This window comes from Orcinus orca, chromosome 2, assembly GCF_937001465.1.
Source record: "Orcinus orca chromosome 2, mOrcOrc1.1, whole genome shotgun sequence".
Classification (NCBI taxonomy): Eukaryota; Metazoa; Chordata; class Mammalia; order Artiodactyla; family Delphinidae; genus Orcinus; species Orcinus orca.
In genome coordinates, this window is record NC_064560.1 from 156,251,894 (window position 1) to 156,269,342 (window position 17,449).

The window sequence follows — 17,449 nt, forward strand, 5'->3', positions numbered from 1 at the left end:
TCTCCTAGAGCTGTGGTAAGGGTTACAGGAGATAATCGGTAGAGCACAGTGCCTGGCACATACCAAGTGCCCAGTCAGTGGTGGAGGGGTTGCTAGGAATATTATCTGCAGCCAGATGGGAGTGACTTCCAGCCCTCACTTCTAATGGTGAACATCTTTTAGAAAACTTCAGAGTATTCTAAAACAAAAGACAGGACCATTTGTCAGGAGCCTTGGCCCTTTAGAAGTAGCCCATGGGATCACGTGGGGGAGGGTGTGGTGTATAGAGAGAAGAACTGGCAGTGCAGCGAAGGCTTCCACACTCCCAAGAGGCTCTTGAGGGGAGCAACCTTTGGGAGAACGCCTGGGCCGACGTGAGTGAGCACACCTTCCCAGTTCTGGAGAGAAGGCTGCCAAGGGCTACTGAGTCACTTTTCCCTGAAACCAGGAGTCAGCCCCCTCACTCACCCCTTTTTTCCCTTCTATTTCACAGTTGCATCAGTGCTAAGAGGTACAATGAGAATGATAAAGTACAATTACCATGATGACAAATCCGCAGATGATGTTCTTTATGAAAATGAATTCTCCATTGGATATGCTGTGCTTACTCAGAAGGGCCATGGAGTGCCAGATCTCCAAGTCATGCTTCTTGTAAGTCAAAGGGAGCAATTGTTGGGAGAAATGTCCTAGGAGTGGCTAAGAAGAGACTCCCCACCTTTGGGAAAGACCTGAGCACTTCACTGCTGATGGAGAGCTGGATAGAGCGCTCATCCCCTTCATAACAGTTCCAAATATGTCTCTATGTTGACTATTTTATTTCAAGACAACTTATCTGTCATCTGCCACCAGGATGGTTGCTCATCCATTACTCTGTGCAAGACACTTTTTAGCTGCCATGGAGGATACAGAGATGACTGTCTTTAAGGAACTTACAGTATAGTAAGGAAGATGGTAGTCACCACCACAATAAAGATAATAACACTTACTGATAACTTACTATGTCCAGGAACTGCTTTAAGTCCCTTAAAATGTCTTTTTATCTGGACTTCCCGGGCGGTCCAGTGGTTAAGACTCCATGCTTCCACTGCAGAGGGCACGGGTTCGATCCCTGGTCGGGGAACTAAGATCCGGCATGCCGCCTGGCCAAAAAAAAAAAAAAAGTCTTTTTATCAAAACAATGCTATAAGTAGATGTAATTATCATCTCAGTTTCAAAGATGAGGAAACTGAGGTCTGTGGAAGTTAGGCAACTCACACAAAGATAAGTCCTGCATACAAACATGCAGTAAGACCAAGTGGAATTTAGTTGTGTCCTGGCAGTTTACAGGAGGGAAAGATTACTTCCTGTGGATTGGCATCAGGGCATTCTTCACAGAGGAAGCAGTGACAGAGCAAAATATTGAAGGGCAGACGGGGTTGAACTGTGGCCCCTCCAAAAGACAACTCCTCCCCAAACCTGTGAATGTGACCTTATGTGGAAAAAGAGTGAGCGTAGGTGTAATCAAGTTAAGGTGCTCGAGCTGAGATCATCCTGCATTTAGGGTGGGCCCTAAATCCTATGACAAGTTTAAGAGAAAGGCAGAGGGAGATTGGAGACACAGACGCACAGAGAGAAGAAGGCCATGGGAAGATGAAAGCAGAGATTGGCAGCCCTAATTCAGGGATGCTGGCAGCCACGAGACGCTAGGAGAGAGGCATGGAACAGATTGTTCCTGAGAGCCTCCTGAAAGAACCAACCCTGCCAGTACCTTGATTTTGGACTCACGGCTTCCAGGACTGTGAGAGAATAAACTTCTCTTGTTTTAAGCCACCCAGTTTGTGATCATTTGTTGTGGCAGCCCCGGGAAACGAATACAAAGGGTATGTGAGAATCGCTGGGAAACAACAGCTCAAGCTAAGACACTAAAAAGGAAAAATACAACAGATTTGAGCATGTGTCTATTTCGGTTTGGCTAAAGCACCAGGACCCTGAAAGGGAACAGGCTGTTGAAAATGGAGGTCATATCATATGATGGAGGGCTCTGAATGTCAGGTTAGGAAATCTAGATTTTATATGCTGAGCAATGAGGAACTTGATGAGAGTTGTATATTTAGAATATTAAGGTGTCCTTGAGCTGGCAAGAGGTAATAGGGGCCTGAAATAGGGCAAGGGCATTGGGAAGGAAGAGAAGGGACAGAGGAAGGTACCTTGTAGGAATCCGAGAGACTTGGCAATCGATTGATCTCAGTCTGACTTGCTAAGTAGCTTGATTCGTGTTTTACCTGACATTGTTCATGTGCTTTTGTATTCTGGGCTGCATCACACCCACATGTTAGATGAGCTACCCCGAGTCTTTTGGCCGCCTGTCAAGTGGGATTATTAACTTGTTCCGGCTTCCTGGCAGTCAAGTTGTGCTCTATGTTGGCGACTTTTCTTTTTCTGAATCTTAGGACTGTTTCCTTGGCTTGCTCTGCCCCTGCTTCTCCTACATGAGCTGAACCTTTGGAAGCTTCAGAAGCTGTTTCAATACCGTCAAGTCACCTCTTCTGGGCTCCCATCCTGCCTGAGCTGGGAGCAGGGGCAGGGTTTCAAGACTGCTGTGCTGGCCTCACTCCAGCATTCTATAATAGATCCTGTCTTGACATTTGATGCTACGTGTGATGGAGAGGCGGCGTTGATGAAGCCGTGACATCTGGAACAGATGCAAATCTCAGAGCCATTTCAGAAGGTGGACGTTGACCATGCCCTCGAGACCTTTAATGTGGTCTGAGTCTTCAAGCCTCATTAGCGTCAAATTCCTTTGGTTAGTTTCCACAAATCACACTGACCCTCCTGATCTGGCTTTATACTGTGAGACCAATGGGAGGGAAAGAAGAGGAACCAGAGTTTACCCAGGGCTGACTCAATGCCAATTATCATGAAAGGTGCTTTGCATATCATCTTTGAGTCAGAACTATGAGGCAGGTGCTATTATCTTCATTTTACAGATGAAGAAATTGAAGCTGAAAGCAATTAGGTCATACAGCGAGTGGTGCTGCCAGGATTCAACCTTGGGACTTTCCCAGAGACCACACTACCTCCTACATAAGAGATTATTTTTAGTCAATGCCGCTAAAGCGGTAGAATTCAGTGTTGGGCACATGTGCAGGATTTGCTGGGTACGTGCTGGGTTTTCACTGTGTGTCATGATTTTGTATGATCATTTCTCCCATGGTTCCTTCTAGAGCCTAGGCACTGACCTAGCACTTCCTGGACATCAGCTTCAAGAATGTTTGAGGACTTTCTAGGCTGATGAACTTGTGCTGTTTCCCTAAAGAACAATAGTGTGTTTCAGCATCAGGTTGCTGTTTGCAGTCTTCTGGTTGCATCTTTGGGTTTGGTTGTATTGGAAAGAGTGAATGCAATGGTTCCTCTTATGTAACCTGCATCTCCACATTGGTCTGGGGAAAGGAGATGGCCTTGATGGTGTCATGGCGGTGCTGCTTGCAAAACCCGTGACGCTAGGGCCTCTGTTCATGGTTTCTAAACCCAGGCCAGTACCCCCCAAGTCCACTACTCTAACAGCCTTTTTTTTTGTGTGTGCTACGCGGGCTTCTCACTGTTGTGGCCTCTCCTGTTGCGGAGCACAGGCTCCAGACGCGCAGGCTCAGCGGCCATGGCTCACAGGCCCAGCCGCTCTGCGGCATGTGGGATCTTCCCGGACCGGGGCACGAACCCGTGTCCCCTGCATCGGCAGGCGGACTCTCAACCACTGCGCCACCGGGGAAGCCCCTCTAACAGCCTTTGTGTGAGCTGTTTCGTCCCACCTTCCTCCGGTTCAATCCCAGAACGTGCTTCTCCCTTCTTTCTGCAATTCCAGTCCTACACTTTGTTCTTGGCTCAATCCCAGTTCATTTCCTCCATGAAGCACCTCATGATTTTCTTTCCCCTTCTGGATTCCTGCAGCCAGTTTGCTTCTATGATCCTCCTCCCCAGCTCTCCTGACTCTAGTCCATGCATTAGCTCTCTAATTGATTGTAGCCTCTTAGAGTAAGGAGTGTGGTCTTCCATTTAGCGCCATGGTGCCTGGCAGAATGCAGGGCATACAACCAGGGCATTAATTGTTGATTGAGCCCATAAGTTGCACATATATTTCTAGAACACAGACTACCTTGCAAAATCTGCATTGCTTTCCCCACTGTGCAGAGAATAAAGTGCAAATTCCTGAGCATGGATTTTTTTTTTAATTAATTAATTTATTTATTTTTGGCTGTGTTGGGTCTTCGTTGCCTGTGCACAGGCTTTCTCTAGTTGCGGCGAATGGGGGCTACTCTTCATTGTGGTGCCTGGGCTTCTCATTGCGGTGGCTTCTCTTGTTGAAGAGAACAGGCTGTAGGCACGCAGGCTTCAGTAGTTGTGGCTCATGGGCTCAGTAGTTGTGGCTCGCAGGCTCTAGAGCACAGCCTCAGTAGTTGTGGTGCATGGGCTTAGTTGCTCCGCGGCATGTGGGACCTTCCCGGACCAGGGCTTGAACCCATGTCCCCTGCATTGGCAGGCAGATTCTTAACCACCGCGCCACCAGGGAAGTCCTGAGCATGGAATTTTTGTTTTAAGGAAAAACAACAAAAACAAAAAATCAAACCTCTGCATCTTCAGTTTCCAAACTATACTTCAGCGTCTGAAAAAGCAGTAGGTTATCATTGCTTCCACAGTTCTCTCAGCCAGGAATACCATTTCCAGATTCTCTGTCCCTGGAAATTTTTCCTAGTCTTCAGATGCTGCCTTCTGTGTGGAGCCCTTCTTGATCTCCCAAGACACAGCTAAGACAGTTTTTCTTCTGAACGCCTATACCATGTCACTTTAACTCCATTTGGCCTGTATTTCATTTAACCTTGTCCTATATTTTATCGTTTACACTCCCTCTGGATTGCACACTGCTTAAGGAGCAGAAGGCTGTTGATTCAGTTTTGTACCCAGTTAATGCCTAACATAGGCTAAGTAGCCTTTCATAAAGCCTGGCTATGCTTGGCATAGTTCCTACCTGATAGGAATCAACAGCAGCTCTTAACGCTCTTGCAGCAGCTTTTGCTTGTAGAGGAGCTAAAAGGGGAGGGTTAGGAGGAAACACACCTGATCCTTCCTTCTTTCTGTCGCCCTCCCTGGTGGCAGAGACAGGGTTCTTAGGTCTCATTTCTGGATGCTTAGCTGGCCATCCTTAACAACCTCTCTTTGCTGGAGAGGAAATGGGAAATCATTCCTGGTTCAAGTGTACATCATCACATCAGAGGCAGGCCAGGGCCCCTACTTCTTATGAGTCAGCAGGCATTAGACCAAGCGCATCTCTTCCCTTACCTCTAAAAGCCACAAAGCAGCAAACTCATTATCGCTGCACAGGGAATCATGAGCATTAGGCCAAGGTCAGAGCAACCTGGATTGTTGCAAGGGCTGCTTTTTTTTCAGGGATGGTAAAGTGAGCCAGTCTCCTTCAGTTGCTCACTGACAGTGAACCAGAGACATCCGCTTGACATCATTAGTCAGGTGAGCCAGATGTCAGCTACTAGCTGTTTCTAACTTCCCCAGCTTGCTGTGCTCATCTGGTCCTTTATGATTTAGTAAAAATTGTCTCAGATCTTCTTCGCTTATTCAGTAAGTAGCCCAGATACTTTCCCAGTAGCTCTGAGAATTCTTTCTTGCAACACAAACAGAAGGAGCCTGTGTTCCCTCTGCCACTTCTCTCTGTTTCCACTGCTTTCTTGGTCTCCACTCTGCATTCTGCCTCCTGTTATGCCCTGTTTCTTTTGCATATACTATCTACTAACTGGACTCCTTACAAACCCTCAGTACCCAGAGTGCCGCTGTTCATTGCTGTGGGTGCTGCAGACTTTACTGAAGATCGGGGCAATGGAGTGCTTGTGTGTGTGTGTGTGTGTGTGTGTGTGTGTGTGTGTGTGTGTGTTTCCTAGGACTGTTGTAACAAAGTAACACAAACTGATTGGTTTAAACAACAGAAATTTATTGTCCCACAGTTCTAGAAGCTAGAATTCTGAGATCAAGGTGTCAGTGGGACAGTGTGTCAGCTCAGAAGGTGCTAGGGAAGGAGCATTCCGGGCCTCTCTCCTAGTTTCTGGTAGTTTCTTGGGTTGTAGCTGTATAACTCCAGTCTTCACATGGTGTTCTCCCTGTCTGTGTCCAAATTTTCTCTTTTTGTAAGTACACTAGTCTCACTGGATTAGGGGCCCACCCTTCTCCAGTACCACCTCATCTTAATTATATCTGCAACAATCCTATTTCCAAACAAGGTCACATTCTGAGGTACAGGATTGGGGGCGGGGGTTAAGATTTCAACATATGAATTTGGGGGGGATATAATTCAACCCATAACAGAGTATGTGTGGGTGTGTTGTGTGTATTAGGGTTAGGAGTGTTACATTACAGAACAGAAAGGCAAAACACTTGCAACTGAATACTTAACCATCTCAGTTTTTAAAAGTCCCTCAGCCATTCCATCCTCTGGGGAACTTCCTGTGGTCATCTCTTCCCCTTGGCCTCCTGCCATGTTGCTGGACCCCTTCTGACCCTCTTCTTGGACTTCTCTTTGCTTCATTGTGGTTCATTCAACAACAACTTCAAAAATTACTGTGTGTTTCTGATGTAAAACAGTTTAACTATTTTCCTCTCTCTTCAAACCATATAGATGTGGCCTAGAGGGCCATACTAATAACCAAAAAGTCCATTTAAGATGTTTCTAGCAAAGACAGTTCTCTGCCTGAGAAGAAATTCTGTGATCAGCTCTGATAGAAACCTTTTTTTCTCCTTCCATCAGTAAATAAAATGAAATTATTTATTGTTCTAAATATTTTAGTGAACTAGCTTTTGTTTATTTCTGGGTGCATTAAAAAAAAGAATGCCTCCTATACAAAATGAGAAAAATACCAAAAATGATAGTGAGCATAGGTTGTGCATCTTAGGCCAGGGATGGGCAGCTCATTACTCCTCCTTCTACTGGAAGACATACTTATAAATATGGTACTCTTTTCTGCTGAGCAAGGACATGGCTTCAGGATCCTTCTCTACAGAGCTGATTCAGGCTGGCGTTATTAAATCCATTAGAGTGGACGGGAGAGATGAAACCAATTTGCCACCACTGTTCTAGACATTCCATGGAGGGAGTTGTATGCTTCTGGTGATTACTTCTATTTCTGTTCACTAACAGTTGCCATTTTCCCGAAATGAATAGGGTGTGGAGAATGTGATTTCTGTATTGGTCAGTATAAACTGGGTTATGCTCTGGTAACAAATGACTCCTAAATCTTGGTATTTCTTGCTCATGCCACTCGTCCTTTCAGAATCAGCCGAAGGTTTGCTCTGTGTCACCTATTTTTTATAAATTTATTTTATTTTTGGCTGCGTTGGGTCTTCGTTGCACGCAGGCTTTCTCTAGTTGCGGTGAGGGGGGGCTACTCTTCTTTGGGGAGCACAGGCTTCTCACTGCGGTGCTTATCTTGTTGCGGAGCATGGGCTCTAGGCCCACGGGCTTCAGTGGTTGTGGCTCGAGGGCTCTAGAGCGCAGGCTCAGTAGTTGTGGCGCACGGGCTTAGTTGCTCTGCGGCATGTAGGATCTTCCCGGACCAGGGCTCAAACCCGTGTCCCCTGCATTGGCAGGCGGATTCTTAACCACTGTGCCACCGGGGAAGCCCCTGCTCTGTGTCACCTTATCCAGGGATTCAGGCTGACAGAGCAGCCTCTATCTGTGATATTGCTGGTCTTGTGGCAGAAGGAAACAGATCATGGTGAACCATGCACTGCCTCTTAAAGCTTCTGCTTGTAAAGTAACTCATGTCACTTCTACTCACATTTCAACAGCCAAGCCTGATGTCAGGGAGGTGGGCAAGTATAATTCTCCCTAAGGGCTGGGCAGCAGATACTTACATTTTATTGTTCTCAAATAAATGTAGTGAAAGAAAATAGAGACCTTTCTATTTATCAAATTTTAATGACTATTCCTTATTCTTCTTACTATATATAGTAGAAATCTTATTTTGAGGTTTAAAGAATAGACATTTGATGTGATTTACATCAGGACCTTTATTATTCAATGTCTTTTCTTCAGCTGGGATATAATTAGTTTTAACCGAAGGCTGCTTAATGGTCAAAATGAGGTATAATATTAATGCAGACTAAGATAATAATCTTAGTGGTTAAATTTGGACTCATCATCCAACACAATAGTGCTGCCTTTTATTCACCTTCATAGCAGAATAAGGTAAACCTAACAGTATTAACCTCATGAGCCATACCCCCTTTAACCTTCTGAAAATATGTTGTACTCTTTTTCTTTTTTAATGGTTGTTTTGTTTTGCTTTTTTAAAAAAGTATTCATTTATTTATTTATTTTGGCTGTGCTGGGTCTTAGTTGTGGCAGGCAAATTCTTAGTTGTGGCATGCAGGATCTAGTTCCCTGACCAGGGATCAAACCCGGGCCTCCTGCATTGCAAGTGCAGAGTCTACCCACTGGACCACCAGGGAAGTCCCTGTTGTACTCTTATGCCTACTTTTAATAGGAAACTAATATTTTCATATTGAAATACATTAAAACAGATATGAAAACAATGATCATATGCTGTGATAATTATTCACTTTATCCTATTAATGTAAGAGTTTCAGCATGTGACATACAAAGTAGAGTTGCTAACGGATGTTTGGAAGAACACTGGTTTAGAAAATGTTAATAGATGTTACATTAAAAGAGGTTTAGGGCTTCCCTGGTGGCGCAGTGGTTGAGAATCTGCCTGCCAACGCAGGTGACACAGATTCGAGCCCTGGTCCGGGAAGATTCCACATGCCGCGGAGCAACTAGGCCCGTGAGCCACAACTACTGAGCCTGAGCGTCTGGAGCTCGTGCTCCGCAACAAGAGAGGCCGCGACAGTGAGAGGCCAGCGCACCGCGATGAAGAGTGGCCCCCACTCGCCGCAACTAGAGAAAGCCCTCGCACAGAAACGAAGACCCAACACAGCCAAAAATAAATAAATAAAAGAGGTTTAGTAATTCAAGGGTTCAGGGAGTGCATGGTTATAAACAGGTTTCTGTTATGCAAGGTGTCTCAGAATCTTAATGATGCATTATTAGTTCATGAGTCATTTATCTGGTCATATTCTTCAGAACACACTTTGGGAAATGCTGACTCACAGCTTTCAACCAGTCCCCTTACAACCACTTTTTAACCTCATTGGAAAGCCAATCCTTTGAGCCTTCTGTTTGCTTCTAATTAATCAGCTCTCTGCTTTCTTTACTTCCCTGTTTATCCACTTTAGACTGAATGATTCATCATTTTAGTAACATGCTTGGCCAATTATGTAAGCCCCCTTATCCCTTATTTGTACCAACGGATGGAGCCAACTTTCTGCTTCCACTGAGCCCTGCTGGAGAAAGCCGTATGATCATTAATTTCAAACAGGCCCTTAATATCTGACAGTCCTACTATGTTTCCTGTTCAGCTTACATCCTACTCTCCCAATCCCTGTGGCACTATTTCAGATCCTTTCTACTTTCTGGATTCTACCTCTTTCCTCTCCCCCGCTGTGTGCCCTACCCACCTAGCTCCTTTACACAGTACAATTGTGCCTGGTGTTCCCAATCCTACAAACTTCCTATAGCTGCCCCCATTCTAGCTTCCTTTTCTCCTGTTGGGACAGTAGAAATGTTCCTCCTCCATCCAAGGACAATCCCTCTACTTGTTCTTTTATTTCCATATCCTCCCAACTTTCCAAGGATCTTACACTATTGATTGTACTTTTTTATGTTGTGGTTATTTAGAGTCAATCTTACTTTTCAACTGGTCTTTCTTATTAGCCATCAGCTTTTACATGTGTTTAGTCTTTCCCATTACAAAAAGGAAGGAAAGAAGAAAGGAAGAAAGGAATGAAAAACGGAGGGAGAGAAAAATTCTCCCTTGACATTACATTCTGTTCTAGTTAGTGCTTCCTCTTTGTGGCCCAAAGTCTCACATTTCCATTTCCTCATCTCCCACGCTTAACTCAATATGCTACCATCTAATGTTTTAAATTTTAAATTGAGATGTAACATACATATGGTAATGTACACTAACCTTAAATGTACGGCTCAGGGAAGTTTTACATATTTATACACCCCATGTAGCTACCACCCAGATCAAGATATAGAGCATTTCCAGGAACAAAAAGTGGCAATATCCTCAGTGTTTACTAACTTGATATCTTCACTTCACAATACATCCTGAAGATTACTCCATAGCAGTGTATTGAGACCTTCTTCATTTTTTTTTTCAACTGAGTAGTGCTTCACTATGTAGCTCTGCTATCATTTATCAGCATTCTGCAGATGGACGTTTAGACAGATTCCAGTCTTTTGCTATTACACACAGTGCTTCGACGAAGAGTAACATACAGACGTCATTTTGTATTTCTTCCAATGTTTGTTTGATTCTTAGAAGTGAAATTATGGGCCAAAGGTTAAGAACATTTGTAACTTGGCTAGATATTGTCAAATCCTCTCTATAGAGGTTGTACCGTTTGCATTCCCAATAGCCCTGTGTTAGTGTACGTGTTTCCCCACAGACCTACTAACAGTATAAGTTGATAAAACTGTTTTTTTAATTTATTTATTTTTAATTTTTGGCTGAGTTGGGTCTTTGCTGCTGCGCGCAGGCTTTCTCTAGTTGTGGCGAGTGGGGGCTACTCTTCGTTGCGGTGCATGGGCTTCTCAGTGCAGTGGCTTCTCTTGTTGCGGAGCACGGGCTCTAGGTGTGCTCGGGCTCCTAGAGCTCCTAGGCGGGCTCTAGGAGCACGGGCTCTAGGCGTCACCAGGGAAGTCCCATAAACTTTTGAAATTTATGTGCATATCTTTTTTTCCTCTTCTTACTTTCTTGTAGCTTACTTGAGATATAATTGACATACAGTATGCTACACACAATTTGATGAGTTTTGTCATGTGTATACTATGAACCATACATACTACAATCAAGATAGTGCATGTGGTAGGAGTGAAAGAAGGCTAACTCCTTATCTTCCCACAGGCAAACTGAGGGAGCATTCTTAAAACTGAAAGATCAAGAAGGAGCAAAACAAGCATGTTCTCGGCTCCCTCCTACATAGCCTTACATCTTGGCTTGACTGACACGTCCAGGTGCCACTTTTCCTGACTGTCCTTGGTGGCTCCCTTTTAGGCAGTCTTGTGCATACGTCTGTTAGGGCACCGCCATAATTTTTTATTTGTTTTTCTGTATACCCATGAGATTGTGAGCTCCTTGCGGGACGACAGTATTTTATAACCCCTTGGTCTGTGAATTAATGAACAATAGTGCAGAATACTGCAAAAGCAAAACTTACAAAGTCTTGGTAAAATTAAGAGAAATTTAAAGGGTCTGTTAAGAACTACAGTATACTGAAATTAAAATCAAATTATAATGATTTTAAGACATTTACTCATTTGACTCTTAAAAGCCTTGAAACATTCTACCTTCCACGGTATTGAGCTGTAGTCATGCACAGATCTCCACTTAACTCTTTAGGCTATTGTGCATTTTTCTTTCCTTTTTTAAAAAAAATAAATTTATTTATTTATTTATTTTTGGCCGCGTTGGGTCTTCGTTGCTGTGTGCAGGCTTTCTCTAGTTGCAGCGAGTGGGGGCTACTCTTCCTTGCAGTGCGCAGGTTCTAGGCGCACGGGCTTCAGTAGTTGTGGCACGCAGGCTCAGTAGTTGTGGCTCGCGGGCTCTAGAGTGCAGGCTCAGTAGTTGTGGTGCATGGGCTTAGTTGCTCTGCGGCATGTGGGATCTTCCCAGACCAGGGCTCAAACCCATGTCCCCTGCATTGGCAGGCGGATTCTTAACCACTGTGCCACCCGGGAAGTCCCTGTGCATTTTTCTTAATAAGACTAAGTGCTTAGGGCCCTTTCATAGGGGCACTTATTTAACTTCTTCATTCACTAATAGAAAGGTTTTACATTCACTTTTCTATTACCTCCTGCTAGGGTACTTTCATAATCCCTAGGTATCTTATCAGGAATAAGAAACCAGTATTGCCAGGAAACATGATGGGATATTAAACTGTAGTTAACAGTGCAGGTGTGTATTACTTTTAAACCTCAATATCAAACATGTTAATTGGTAAAATATATCAATTTTGCTGGAGAAGGAGAGCAGGTGGGAAAAGGAAGTTAGAGGATGAAAAAATGACTATTTGATTAATAAAAATAATTTTCTTTTTGCTGAACAACTTCCTTTACATTATGAGCTCCCCAAATGCATTTAACATTCAATTCAAGTTGCCACAATTTGACTTACATACAGATTTTTTTTCCCTAGGGGCACATAAACATGTCAATTTCTCTTTTTCCTAAAACTACAGTATTTTCAGCGATATACTCCATATGACAATGTGGGAGGAGGAGGCACCTCTGATCATTCCACTCAGTAACCCAGTTGCAAAATTTTCATTGCCTATCTTCAAAGTTCTGTGCTTTGTCATGCCCAGGGCAGGAATGCCTCCACTAGCAGATGCAATTATGGTTCTAATGGATCAGAAGGTGAGGTTTCCACGTGACATTGGCTGAACAGATATAAACAGAGAGGTTTACAATGTTGATGGGGTGATTGAGCCCGGCTCCTAAGGGGAAATGAAATTGCTGCCTGTGGAAAATACAGAGATGAGCTGGCTAGATCCCTTTGAAGGAAGGACGTGTGGTCCAGCTACAGGCAGCAGCCAGCTTCCAGATACCAGATCCTTAGCTGCCAAGAGCCACCTTGCATGTGCCACACCCTTCCTGGGGTAGCCAGTGACTGGCCATGCTTCCTCCAGAACTCCCCACCAGGCTGGCTGAGCCTTGCCAAGCTTGCCCTGCACTTTGATTCCTCTGCTCAATTCTGCTTCTGCTCCCTTATCATCGGTGTTGATCCCGAACAAACAACTTGCACCCCAAACTCCATCTCAGTATCTGCTTTCAGAGAACCCAACTGGCAAGATGGTACACAGTGAGGGGAAGAAGGAATATGGATGGGATACAAGGGAACCACTGACCGCTTCCTCCACTGCCAATGGTAGAAGTAAGTGGAAAACTAGTAACTCGATAGCAACTGGACCGCAAAAGCCTTAGCTCCCACAGAAATTAAGGTTTGGTTTACTTCATCAGGTAAAAAATCCCAACCAGCTGAGATACAGGTGGAAAACCAAGGGAACATGGAATAGGTGGTGGAAAAATAAGTCATAAATACTAACTATAGTATTTATACAACACTGCAGAAGTAAGAACAATTTCAGCAACTCGTGTTTTCTTCTCTGCTGTGTTGTCTATAGGCTTATGTACTTTAATTTCCCCTCTTCTTTCTTCTCCCTTTCCCCCGCACAGTCTTATATAGAGAGCATACTGGTGGTTGTTAACTTTAAATTTTACTCTACGTATTACAGACTATCAGTAAGGGCTGTGGTAGAACAAAAGACAAATGGACATCTCCCAGATACCCTGGACTTAAAGCTGGATGTAGTAACTGTTTAGACTTTGAGACTTTATAGAAGCGATGAATATATTTTTCTTTGCATAAGGATAGTTTAATTTTGATAGGTGAGAGCACTTTGGGGATTATAAATATGTGAAGAAAGGTATTTGTTGATATTGGTCTATGAAGGAGTGGAGAGGAAGAGGGAAAAGGAGGAGGAAGAGGCAGAGGGAGAAGAGGGGAAGGAGGAGGAGAAGAAGACAAAAAAGAATTACTTTAATATATCTAACATTTACTGAGTACTTGAATTAACTTTGCGGTACGCGGGCCTCTCACTGTTGTGGCCTCTCCCGCTGCGGAGCACAGGCTCCGGACGCGCAGGCTCAGCGGCCATGGCTCACGGGCCCAGCCGCTCCGCGGCATGTGGGATCCTCCCGGATCGGGGCACGAACCCGCGTCCCCTGCATCGGCAGGCGGACTCCCAACCACTGCGCCACCAGGGAAGGGAAGCCCTGAATTAACTTATTGAATGAATTAAGTCATTGAATCAGGACAGCACTATGAGAATGGTACTATTAATTTCTCCATTTACAGATGAAACAGAGGCTCCTACAGCTTAATTAACTTGGCCACAGTTGCAGAGTGTTTGCCCCTAGGCATTCTGTGTATAGGGCTCATGCCCTATATTGACTTATTTTACTGTAGAGGAGATAGGTCATTCTTTTAGGTTGCCCAGCATCTGCATCCTGTATTGTGCTTGGGAAATTCTCTTTCACATGTATCTTGGTAGGAGACAGAGCCCACCTGCCTCTACAAAGCTGAAAGTGCTAATACTTACTTCCCAGTGTCCCTGGCACCTTGGGTGCGGCATGTGATCAAGGCTCACCCATCAGGTTCACTCTCTGGTGGCCATTGCAGCGAGCGCAAGTTTCAGGAGCGCCAGGGGCAGCACTGCTAGTGATAGACTCCAGTGTCTAGTGCCAGGGGTGTTAGGGTCGTAAGCTGCAGCTTCCAGTGCTTGCTTGCTAGTAGCAACAGGCCTGTCCTCACTAGACCAGTCTTTTTTTTTGGCCACGCCATGTGGCTTGCAGGATCTTCGTTTCCAGATCAGAGGTCGAACCTGTGCTCCCTGCAGCAGAAGCATGGAGTCCTAACCACTGGACCGCCAGGGTATTCCCTAGACCAGTCTTGAAGCATTATTTTGGAAGTTCTTGGCTATGAAGACTTCGAGGTTGCTATGTAGCCTTCTTGGCAATTCTGTGAGGTACCCAATATTCTGATGTGTAGCAACAAACCCTCACTAGTGGTTTAGCCTTATTACTAAAATGAAATATAGCTTCACCTATACAGCTCACAGCTTTTTCTGTACCAGACACTGTTCTAAGTGCATTTTACACATGAGCCAAATGAAATCTTAGAAAATCTTAAGACTTCAGTTCAACTATTGTCTGCATTTTGCTATGAGGAGACTTAGGTACAGAGAGCTTAAATGACTTGTCCAAGGTCACAGAGAGATGTGATTCAAGCCCAGGTAGTCTGTCACCATAGTCTACAGTCACCATCAGTCATTTTACCAGGGCTCTTTCTTTTCTAAAATCCATTGTTTGGTTCTACTCTCTCTCACATGACTGCATTTTATTATCAAAGAGTTTTGTTTTGTCTTCTTTTTCAAGAAGAGCTCATAGTTTTTGTTTTGTTTGAGCTCTCTCGTGCTGGAGAGTATTTGTCTTCTACTTTTATTTATGAAGAGCAAATTTGTGAAAAGAAATTCTTTTTTTAATGTAAACTTTTAGGTCACACTTTCTTATAGAACTCTCCAGACCTGGTTCTGCTGTCTTCTGGAGCAGATGATTTTTGCCACTGGGTTTTTCTCTCTTGTGTGTAACTTTTTCTTTTTTGCTTTTCTCTGTCTGGATTGGTCCTTTTCCCTTCATTAGAATATATCTTGATTTGGGGTAAAACCTCAGTTTTTCTTGGTCATCTTATGGCTTTTTGTCCTGAAGACTCGAATCTTTATTTGGAATGGTTTTCTTCTATCAGTGTTTGGAAAAAAAAATTTTAATTTATTTGTTTGGTTCTATTCTTTGGGAATATCAATTATGTGTCTGTTAGAGCTCCTTTGACTGCTATATCTCTCATCTTCTCTAATGTTTTTATATCACTGCCCTTTTCCATCTCTTTCTGGGACTTTAAAAAAGCCTGTCATTTATGTCCTTTGTTATGTTTTTGATTGTGTTTTTTCCACTTTTATTTATCATGTAGTGTTTTTTGGTAATGATTTTTCTGTTTCTATCCCACCATTTCCCTTGAGCTCTGATGCCTTGCCCTATTGTTTTTTGAACCCTTCCTCTGTTTCCTTGGATAACTCCTCTTTTTAAATTTTTTAAATTAATTTATTTTTGGCCGCGTTGGGTCTTCATTGCTACATGCGGGCTTTCTCTAGTTGCGGTGACTGGGAGCTACTCTTCCTTGCGGTGAGCAGGATTTTCATTGCTGTGGCTTCTCTTGTTGCGGAGCACGGGCTCTAGGCACGTGAGCTTTAGTAGTTGTGGCTCACAGGCTCTAGAGCGCAGGCTCAGTAGTTGTGACGCACGGGCTTAGTTGCTCCGCAGCATGTGGGATCTTCCCGGACCAGGGCTCGAACCCATGTCCCCTGCATTGGCAGGCAGATTCTTAACCGCTGAGCCACCAGGGAAGCCTGGATAATTCCTCTTTTATACATATTCTTTGTCTGCAGTTTGATTACATTCGTTTACTCTTTTCTTTCTTCCTCCAGTATATATGCATAGACCCTGGATGGTTTATTTCTGATGTCAGCAGGGGGAGATTTGTTGGGGGAGGAGGTCAAGAAAAATTGGGTAGTTTTCACGTTCCTATAATTACAACTTCCTCTTTCCTAAGCGTTCATATACTCTTCATATTTAGCATTCAGGAGGTTAGTGTGGTATACAGTAAAATCCCTTAACCTCTGGAAAATCCCTTAAACTCTCTTTCTTTTTCTCAGCTCTAGACCAGGTTATAGACAAAACAACTTATTGCTATCATGGTCTCTCCTTCAGCTATCCCTCCTCTGCCACTTCACATTGCAAAATTGGCATCTCGTTTGGGGCAACCACTGCTTATCCCATGGTCTCCCCTCACCCCTTAATCTTGGTGCTTTAATCAAAGACTCTTTGGAATTGTCACCTATTCTCAGAAATACATATACCCGACCTGAGGTCCAAGGCTCTCCCACCATTTCTGTTCAAATTTGAAAGTGTTTGGCAAACGTTCTTCATGATTGTTGTTTGAAATGGTAGTATCTCCCTGTTTCACTGAAGATGGGAATAAGGAATCGAGGAGTGGCTTACCTAGGTGGTTCTAGATCAGGGTCTCTCATGAGACTGCAGTCATCTCAAGGTTTGACTGGGGCTGGAGAATCCCATCCCAAGCTCACCGTCATGGTTGCTGGCAGGTTTCAGTTCTTTGCTGATAACTGACCAGAGGCTTTAGTTCCCACCACGTGGGCCTCTCCCATAGGGTTGCTAATGCATGGCAACTTGCTCCCCCCAGAGAATGTGATGGGAGTGATAGAAAGAAGGAAAGTGAGAGGGAGCACAAGAGAGCACCCCAAATGGCAATCATATTCTTATATAATTTAATTTCAAAAGTGACACACTATCACTTCTGCTGTATTCTACTGTTCACACAGACCAATGCAGGCACAATGAGAGGGGACTGCACTTGGGTGTGAATACCAGAAGGTAGGGACCATAGAGGCTATCTTGGAAGACGGTTACCACAAGCATGTGTGTGTTTGTGTGTGTGTGTGTGTGTGTGTGTGTGTGTGTATACTTGTACGGGTATATATATATGTGTATATATATATATATATATAATACCATACACACACAAATTAACAAGAAGAATGTTTATAACAATTCTAAATTTGAATGTACTTAATAATATAGCTTCAAAATATATGGCTAAAAAATTGATAAAACTACAAGGAGAAAGAGAAATCTCCCATGATAGTGAAAGATTTTAATTCATTCACCCAGTAA